The sequence below is a fragment of the Arachis ipaensis genome, chromosome B4, assembly GCF_059453495.1.
Source record: "Arachis ipaensis isolate K30076 ecotype BB chromosome B4, ASM5945349v1, whole genome shotgun sequence".
Classification (NCBI taxonomy): Eukaryota; Viridiplantae; Streptophyta; class Magnoliopsida; order Fabales; family Fabaceae; genus Arachis; species Arachis ipaensis.
The window spans coordinates 18,744,148-18,755,110 of record NC_142439.1 but is presented as its reverse complement, the minus strand read 5'-3'; the positions used below and the strand labels follow the sequence as shown (position 1 = coordinate 18,755,110).

The window sequence follows — 10,963 nt, the reverse complement described above, 5'->3', positions numbered from 1 at the left end:
TCACAGCTCATTTTTATTTTAGTATGTTTTCTTGCCATCATTAGCTTGATGGTCTTGATGCATGTAGCTCCTTCTTTCTTTTGATAGTTGAACATAGCTTCCATTGTTTCCTGGACAATGACCGAAGAAGAAGAAAGAATGAGAGAGAAAAGAGAATCTGAAGAAAAGCAATTCAAAGTGGTTAAACTAATTAATTGAAAATAGCTTGATTTTACTTCCCTTAGTGTGGCGTGTAGCAATGATGCTTTCAATCAAATCAATCTTCTCTCACTTACTTATATTCCCAATGCTTAAATTAACTTTGAAATCCTTCCAAGAAGTGTAATGGAATCCGTTGGAAGCATTGAGGTTTTGTTTTTCTTTGCTTCATGGATTCGGACAAAGCACGAGGAATTCTCATCTCAAATGGAATTGGGCTTAGTTGCAATAATAATTAAATCAAGCCCAATAGCAACATTTGCTTTCCTGATGAATTTTAGAACATGCATAAAGCAAATAGGAAGGCATTTTTCAACTTGGACTTGTAGCCATAATAGATTAAATTGGCCCAAGTAACATAAAGAACCAATTCAGCCATATCCATCATATATTATCAAAACCAAAGGCTGAATGTAATTTGGGCTTGCACCAGAAATTTGTTTTTCGGTCCAATATTAAAACCTGTAACAAAATTATTTAATCAATATATGTTAAATGAAAATCAGATTAATAATTTTGTAATTAATTATTTTTTAATAATGTTTAGTCATCACAAATATTAATTTAGAGTTTTCCAAACTCATCACTTTAAAATTATGATCTATATTAACGCACATGTGAGATAATAATTCGAAAAATATATATATTAAAATTTGATAATATTAATCATAAAAATTTATTAATTATGAATATTATATATAAAAATATAAATATTATACGTATGAAATTATAGGTATTATTTGTGTGAAATTATAGATGTTATATGTATAGTTATAGATATTAAATTAAATATATTTTAACTATTTTTACTATATGAAACAAAAAAAAATTAAAGAAAATAGATTGAATTATGTGCATAATAGACAAAAATTTGGCACAAGTATCGTAGTAGAAAAAATCCACCGGATTTAGTAGAATTGTTAATAGTAAATAATATCTTTGCCATAATAGTTCACAAATTAAATTGAATATTATTAAGGTTTAATTACTCTGTTGGTTTTTATAGTTTCGTGAAATTTTCAATTAGGTTCCTATACTTTTTTTCTTTTTAATTGGGTCCCTATACTAATTTTTTTGTTTCAATTAAGTCCCTCTTAGTAGTAATTGGCTTAATTTTATAGGGACCCAACTAAAAAAAAAATTGGTATAAAGACCTAAATAAAAGGAAAAAAAAAGTGTAGGGACTCAATTAAAAAAAATTAGTGCAAGGACTCAATTAAAAGAAAAAAAAGTATAAGGACCTAATTGAAAATTTCACAAAACTATAGGGACCAATAAAGTAATTAAACCTATTATTAATATACTTTTTATTATTACTGTTAATACACAATGTATATCTTATTCAATTATTATTATTTGTCCGGGTGAAAAAATAGAGCGTGAGAAAAAGAAAAATAAATGTGTGTGTTATAGTTAAAGAAGTTAATAAAAAAAATTTAGGTTATTTTTTATTTTATTTTTTTTGTTATCAAATATTTTTTATATAAAAAATGTTTTAGGGTTTATTAAGGGAAGAGATTAGTGATGTGTGATAAGTTAATTAGAATTAGTTAGAATCTATTTGAATTAGTTATAATTTTGTTAAGAATTTATATTTCTATCAATTAGTTATGTTGATGCATCTTAAGTGAATTATATATCAAATAGAGAAGTATATTCAGTTTTCAAAATATTTTGCGTATTCTCTACATAAAGTGCAGTTCTTCATTCTTGGGTATACCAAGAACACTTACATGGTATCAAGAGCTTGGTGCATGATTATTATGGTCCTCCTTCTTGCATCATTGTACCTCCTTCTCTGAACAGTTGAAAAAGATCACTGATATCTTCACTACTTCATCAAGAACAAGAATACAAAGTTTGAAGACTCAATTGAGAGCGTGCAAGAAAACTTCTACCATAACTGATTATCTCTCAACAATACGAAAATTGGTATATTTCCTTCTTGCAATTGGCTATCATTTTTAGGAAGATGATCACATCCAAGCTATTATGGATGGTCTCACAGAAGAATACCAATACATTACTTCAGTAATATCTCGAATGGCAAATTTCACCGTCAATGAAGCTGAATCTTTTCTTTTGGCCTATGAAGACATACTTGAGAATTTCAAGAAGTCTGAACAAAGTATAGCTTTAGCCAACTTCACTCAAATTTCAGCATCATCAACCCCTAATTTTGGAAGAGGAATTAATGGAAGAAGAGGTAGGGGAGGAAGGTTCATGAGAGGAGGGGGCCGGTTCACCAATCAGAGGCCACAATGCCAATTATGTGGAAGAATTGGCCATGTAGTTTAGAATTATTTTCATCGCTTTGATGCTCAGTACCAAAATCCTTCCTCCTCCACCTCATCTCAACCACCAATTCCATATGCAAACTCTTTTCCACCACCTCCAGCAACCTCATTTCATCAACCAAAGGCCTATATATCTACATCAACACCAACAAATGATGGAGCTTGGTATGCAGATTCGGGTGCTTCTCATCATATTACAGCTGAGCAAGCTAATTTCTTGAATACCACTGAATCAATTCAAGGCCCTGAGAAGTTATTCGTTGGTAATGGTCAGGGAGTGCCTATCTTAAATTCTGGTTCTACTCTTCTTTATGATAAATCTCAAAATATCTGCTTTAAATTAACCAAATTACTTCATGTTTCTACCATTACCCAAAATCTATTAAGTGCCTCACAGTTTGCTGAGGATAACAATGTTTATTTTGAATTTTGGCCTAAATTCTATTTGATTCGTGATCAGGTTACTAGGAAACTTCTCCTAGCTACAAGGCAAAGCTAAAGGAGGAATCTACTCCTTCAATGATTTAGTGATACCTAAAGCTACTGATTTGAATCCTGCTACAAGACATTACTCTACTGCTCATTTATCTTCTTTACATAACACGTGTAATTTTGTTTTTTTAAAGAATAATAATAGTCAGACACCTACCGTAGCATATAATAATAATCAATCATGTATTCTTTCTACTACTACTGATTGTGTATGTGATAGCAATTTTGCTATAATAAATCATAACTCAATAAAGCATGTGCCTGATTCATCTTCTTGTATTAATTCTAATTATTCTCCTTCTAATTCTAGCATATCTGAACTCCATGTTTTTAATAAGACTAATGACAAAAAATTTTTAGATTCCCCTCCTGTAGCCTTTAAGACACAGACCAGCAAATTCAGTAATAATAAATTATGGCACAAAAGACTTGGTCATAGTGCCTTAAGAACTGTATCTCAAGTTATGAATCAGTGTGGTTTAAGCCTCTGTAGTCAAAATGAACAACATAGAGTACCATGGAAAAGATGCATCAATTGCCATTCCATAATTCTGAACATGTTTACACCACTCCCTTAGAATTAGTTTATATAGATATTTGGGGTCTAGCACCATTTACCTCATTTAATGGCTTTAGGTACGACATCAGTTTTTTAGATGCATATAGCAAATTTACTTGTCCTTACCTTCTAGTTAACAAAAGTCAAGCCTTAGAAGCATTACAAAACTTACGTAGAAAATCAAACAGGATGTAAGATTAAATCCCTACGAAGTGATCATGGGCAAGAGTTCTTATCAAAGTCTTTTAGTTCCTACTTATCAGTTCATCGTATTTTTCATAGAATGTCATGTCCATATACACACCAACAACAAGGAAGTATTGAGAGAAAACACAGGCACATCACTGAAACTGGTCTATCTCTTTTAGCTACAGCTTCTATGCCTTTAATACATTGGGATTCTGCCTTTACCACTGCCGTTCATGTGATTAATAGACTACCCACTCCTGTTCTCAAGTCCACGAGTCCTTTTGAGGTTTTATTTCATAATAAACCAGATTATTCAAAGTTTAGAGTATATGGTTGTGCCTGCTATCATTTGCTAAGGCCATACAACAACAGAAAATTTGACTATAAATTCCAACTTTGCTTGTTTTTTTAGGATATGATGCAAACCATAGTGGTTATAAATGTCTTTCCAAAGATGGAAAACTGTATTTGGCAAGAAATGTTGTCTTTGATGAGTGTGTCTTTCCTTATTATACACTATTTCATAATTCCTCAACTAAAGAATCTCATTCTGCAGAAATTAGCACTAATTCAACCATCCATAGCCAACACACAAGTCCAACCACAACACTTTCTAACAGCATACCTATTTTTAGGAAAGAAAATACCCTTACTAACTCTACATTATCAAATTCAAATATAAATATCTCACCATCAAATGATATACAATCTGGTCCTGGTGCCACCAATCTCACACCATCATCCCCTTCAACAAGTACATCCTTTGATAACCAACACTTCGCCACCACACCTAATCCTTTACCTCATTCATCACCAATTCCCATATCTGGAATTGAAATCCATTTACCCTCATACCAAAAACTTCTTCCCCAACAGTTGAGACCAACAACATTCATCATATGGTGACTAGATCCAAATCTGGAATCACCAAACACCAAACGCTTCTGACTACAACAACTAAAGTAATTGATCTGATTAATGAAATTCCTTCTATAGTACACCAAGCCTTAAAATGTAAACATTGGAAAGAGGCTATGGACAGAGAAATGGACTCTGACTGAACCACCATAAAATGCCACTATAGTGGGGTGTAAGTGGGTTTTTGCAATTAAAAAGAATCAAAATGGTGAAATCCTTAGATACAAAGCAAGACTTGTAGCTAAGGGATTTCACCAAATAGAAGGAATTGACTATGAAGAGGTGTACAATCCTGTAGTGAGGCCTACAACTATTAGAATTATCATCACTATAGCCTTGACACAAGGTTGGGTGATGAGACAATTTGATTTTGACAATGCATTCCTTAATGGACATTTAGAAGATCGAGTATATATGAAACAACCTATTGGCTATGCTGTTCAGAACTCTAACCAGGTCTGCGAACTGCATAAGGCAATCTACGGTCTCAAACAAGCAACAAAGGCTTGGTATAAGACTCTATCCCAAACATTGAAGCAGTTTGGCTTTTATACATCTACTTCTGATGTTGCCTTGTTTATTAGAAAGTCATCTGTGTCAATTATATATATGATTATCTATGTTGATAATATTGTTATAACAGGTTCCAATCCTATTGAAATTGATGATTTAATTGTTGCATTGAATAACAAATTTTCTTTGAAGGATATAGGCAAATTTAATTACTTCTTGGGCCTGGAAGCTGAATTTTTGGACAGTAACAAACTCCTACTTACGCAAACAAAATACACGAATGACTTGCTGCATAGGGCAGGGATGCATCAATCTAAATCTATGCCCACTCCTATGGTATCCTCATTAAGGTTACACAAGAATGATTCAGAGGTGTTTGAAGATCCAAAGAAGTATAGGTCCATAGTAGGTGCTCTTCAATATCTGACTATAACAAGGCCAGACATTGCCTTTGCAGTGAACAAGTGTTCCTAGTTCATGAGTAGACCTACAGTTGAACAATGGAAAGCAGTCAAGCGAATATTGAGATATCTTTAAGGTAGTATGAATCAATGAGTGATATTTTGCAAATGCATTGACTATCGAATTATTTCTTTTGCTGATGCAGATTAGGCGACAGATTTAGATGATAGAAGATCTGTGAGTGGATATTTGGTGTTCTTAGGGAGTAATTTGATAGCCTGGAAGTGTGGAAAACAGTCTCTAAGGTGAGAAGATCAAGCACGGAAGCAGAGTATCGCACAGTTGCATCAGCTCAAACGGAGATTATGGCAATTCAGAATCTCTTGAAGGAACTACAAGTACCACAAATGATTACACCTACTATCTACTGTGATAATCAAAGTACATGTATGTTGGCAGTAAATCCAGTTATGCATAGCAGATGTAAACATCTTGAAACTGACCTGCATTTTCTTCGAGAGCTTGTCAACCAGAAACAAGTATTTGTTGTTAATTTGCCGGCACAAGATCAGGTAGTAGACTTGTTGACTAAACCATTGTCGTCTAAGCTTTTTGATCACTTTAAGTCCAAGATTAGGTTGGGAATCAAATCCCAACTAAGCTTGAGAGGGGGTGTTAAGGGAAGAGATTAGTGATGTGTGTGATAAGTTAACTAGAATTAGTTAGAATCTGTTTGAATTAGTTATAATTCTGTTAAGAAGAATTTAGATTTCTATCAATTAGTTATGCTTATGCATCCCTGGAATATAAATATATATATATATATATATGCTATATTGTAATAGGTGAATTACATATCAAATAAAGAAGTATATTCAGTTTCCAAAACACTCTGCATATTCTCTGCATAAAGTGCATTCTTCATTCTTGGGTATACCAATAACACTTAATAATTACAGGGTTATAGTTTGAAAATCAGAGGCAATCTTATTTATTCTTTTTTTATTCATGAAATACTTTTAAAATAAATGTATAATATTAGATATAATAAATGTATAATTATAAATATTATAGATATTAAATTAAAGATAATTTTAATTTAAATTATTATCTTGCAGGTTGTTACTAAGATTGTTAAAAGGATCAGTCTAAATTTACGAGTTAAACGATCTAATTTGTTTACGCTCATTTTTCATGAGCCATAATTTTTTTGGCCAGACCATTTATAGCTAGTCTGATAAATTAAACATGCTATCTATATATCCATTTCTTAAATATTTTGGTAAAAAAATGTTACTTTTAGTTGAAAAACCTTAGAACAAACAATGCATTTTAGTTGAATGGTTAAATATTACCAACTAGTTCACTATTAATCATATGTATTAACAATTCTAAAATATATAACAATGTTGATTAGAAAATAACCCTCGTGGATAATAGTAGATATTAAACTTGTAGTTATATGAATCGTCACTTTTATCGTCACCACATTTTTATCAACTGATCTGATCGTTACCTTTCAATAAAAGGAATTTACTTCAATGATTTATCTCACTTGAGCAAGTTACTAAAAATTTATCTTTTCATAAAAAAAATGAAGGGATAATTCACCATCTATATTAGCAATTCATATTCATAAACACTTATAAATCTTTGATCATCGATATCACTTACCATTTATATACATATCTCCGATACAAACCAAAACCGCATTTTACTCAATTACACTCGTTTCACCAATTTAATCTCTCTAATTTTTAGCTGTCCAATTTTGATGATGACTTTTCTCTACATTATTATCATAAAACCTAAAATTAAACAAATCTGTACTAATCCCCATGATGCCTTCTCAAAAATCCTTGCATGAAACAAAGAGAACCAAAGCCAGGAGAGCACTACGTTCCCTAGCCATAGGTGTTCTTGTTCCTCTCACCATAACTCTAGCCATAATCATCCTATTCGGCTCGGGCCGAAAGTACCATAGCTTAACCAAGCCGTTCTGGTTCCCACCATTATGGTTCATTCATCTAGCCACGTTGGGTTGCTCTTTTTTCATGGGCCTTGCTACGTGGCTTGTTTGGGCCGATGGCGGGTTCAGAGGGGAATCACGTGATGTAATGTCACTCTACCTGGTTCAACTCTCTCTAGGCATCACATGGCACCCCATTGTCCTCGTCATGGGTGCGTATTGGCTTGCACCATTTTTTTGTGTGGTGAATTTTGTAGCAATTTTTCTTTGTTACTTGAGGTTTAAAAGGGTTAACCCTTTTGCTACGGATTTGGCCAAACCGTGTCTGCTTTGGTCTGCATATCTTTCATTAATTAGTTTCAAGCTTATGTATCTTTAATTAAATTTGGATTTATTTTCCACTAACTGTTCAAATAGTTGTTAGATTGATGGAAAATAGGAATTGATTATCTTTTCTCACGTATTTTATGTTTGAGAAAGCGGGAAAAATATGTTATTACTTATTAATATGATTTGCTCTTGTTCCAACAATAATGACAAATATAATATATTATGTTTATAGCATCCTCAATAATTCTTTCTTATTTTTTTATTTGATTTTCTTTTAAGTAAGGAAGTTAAAAGTAGAATTCGTTACAGATAAATATGTATTGGCTAGCCTGGTACTTATTCTCATACATCTTGAAGTGTATTGTGATATATAAAGGAAAGAATAAAAATTATATACTTTTCACTTTATATATGAGTGTGAACCGATAGTTACACCCGAGATTCTATATTTCTGAATTCTCATACAAGTTCGAATAATTTTCATCGGGTAGCGAATATCTACTTAAACTACTAAAATCAAATTTTTTCTGTAACTAATAAAATAAAGTGTCAATTCTTAATAATAAAGTGTTGTCTAAGTGTTGTTTACTTTTATGTGTTAAAGTGTAGATCACTTATTTTAGGTATCAATTATTAAAGTTTATTAGGCAATATATGACAAACAATATTAAAAGATCGTGAGTATATGTTTAATTAATAATTATAAAGGAATAAATTTATATTAAATGCTAAAATAATTACTAAAAATTTTTTAGTTTTAATTATTTAATAATGTTTAATTTAAATTGATATGTTTTATTTTGGAGTATATCCCCGTAATTAAATTGATAATTATATGAAGATGATACATAACTTTACTCGCCTCTTTTTTCAAATGTCACTTAGATTTTCATTTTAGTCCCATCAATTCGTTAACTTTCCTATATTAATTAACAAATTACTGCCGAAATACCAACGACTCAAACAAGATCTTAAATTTATTATAATTGTGGTGAGTATCCATAATTATTTTTCAGCTATTAATATTATTGGTATAGTTTTGAAAATATTAGCATATTATTAGTATATATAATGAACAATAGTAAATTTTCTCTTAAATTATTATCTGAAAATTCATAATTTAGACATAATTCTTATGCTACTTTTTTTTTCATACCTAATTGCTATTATCTGCGATCTTATCAATAGTATCACCTATAGTGAATTATGTGATGAGAAAGTATGGAGAATAAAGGTAAGAATTTTAAAACTATGGAAAGTTCCATTCAAGTTTGACTAGGGTAAGACAACTTACATAGAAATAATTCTAATGGCTGATAAGGTTTGTTGATTGTTTTTCTAAATTTTTTCTAAGTGATGCTAAGTTCAGTTTATAAATATTTTTAGTTCGTATTTTTAGTTTATTTGATAAGTACACCCTTCCACAAGATAAAGATAGTGCGATTTAATAACTTTATAGATGTTAATAGTTTTTATATTTAATTTATTTTGCAGTGCGATAAAATTCATTGTTCAATCAAGAATTATTTTACAAAGATGTTTGAGAATGAACTGGTAGAAGAGAAGGTTTATATCTTCTCAAATTTTGCGATTGAGAAATCAAGCGGAATATATCTTTCGACTGTATACACTTGCAAAATATCTTTTAAGAAGGAGTCACGTATAGTAAATTCGATCGATGATTGTAAAATTTCTGATAATCACTTCAGCAATCAAATATCTGTTCAAGTATCTTCACAAGGGTAATGACAGAGTGACAGTTGGATTTTATCAAAACAATAGAACTCAGTTGGATTTTTAGTTTATTTGATAAGTACACCCTTCCACAAGATAAAGATAGTGCGATTTAATAACTTTATAGATGTTAATAGTTTTTATATTTAATTTGTTTTGCAGTGCGGTAAAATTCATTGTTCAATCAAGAATTATTTTACAAAGATGTTTGAGAATGACTGGTAGAAGAGAAGGTTTATATCTTCTCAAATTTTGCGATTGAGAAATCAAGCGGAATATATCTTTCGACTGTATACACTTGCAAAATATCTTTCAAGAAGGAGTCACGTATAGTAAATTCGATCAATGATTGTAAAATTTCTGATAATCACTTCAGCAATCAAATATCTATTCAAGTATCTCTTCACAAGGGTAATGACAAAGTGACAGTTGGATTTTATCAAAACAATAGAACTCAGGTAGAGAAAATACGTAATTACTATGATTGTAAATATATAACAGCATGTGCAGCTGTATGAAGATTATTTGGTTATCCTATTCAAATGAAAGAACAAGTAGTAATAAGATTGTCGTTATTCCATTTTTTTAATGATCAACCAATTATTTACAAAGATACTGATACAATTCAGTTGATTGTAAAATTTCTTTTTTCAAGAAATCTATGTTGATTGGATGGTTCAGAGCAAATAAATACCATATTAATGCAAGAAACTTGACTTATTCTGAGTTTCCAACAAAATTTATTTGGAATAGAGAGCATTATATGTGGACACATAGAAAGTAAGGGTATGTCATAGGAAGGATATATCATATACCACCAATGAATAAAAAAGATTACTATCTAAGGCTACTTTTTAACATTTAAAAGAGATGCATGAGTTTCAGTGATCTAAGAACAATTGATGGTGTAGTTTATAACTCCTTCAAAAATGCATGCTATGCACTAAGACTGTTGTAGGATGACAGAAAATTCATTGATGTAATATCTGAAACAGGAATATAACGCTCAGTAACTTTTCTAAGGAGACTTTTTATTGTTTTATTAACATCAAACACATGAGTAAGCCAGAGTTTGTTTGAAAAAAGACTTAAAATTTTCTCTCTAATGACATACTATACGAACAAAATAGATTACTGCAAATGAAAGGTAACTATTGTTTATTATGAAAATTTTTGCCATTGTAAAATTCAATTTAAGCTATAATTATAATAAGGTAAATTCTACCGAATCCTTTTCAAAATAAAGGGTAAGTTATCCGGCTTTGTAGTAGTTAATCATGATTTTTCTTATCTATATATTGATGTTGGTGGTGATTATGATCAAGATTATAATAGTGGCAAAAAAATTGTAAATAGTATCTT

General features: G+C 30.9%; 1 pseudogene; it reads left to right on the top strand.

The window, feature by feature from the left end:
- The first annotated feature begins 7,409 nt into the window (after window positions 1-7,409).
- LOC148566824 (translocator protein homolog pseudogene) lies at window positions 7,410-7,916 on the top strand (annotated as a pseudogene).
- Window positions 7,917-10,963: the final 3,047 nt, after the last annotated feature.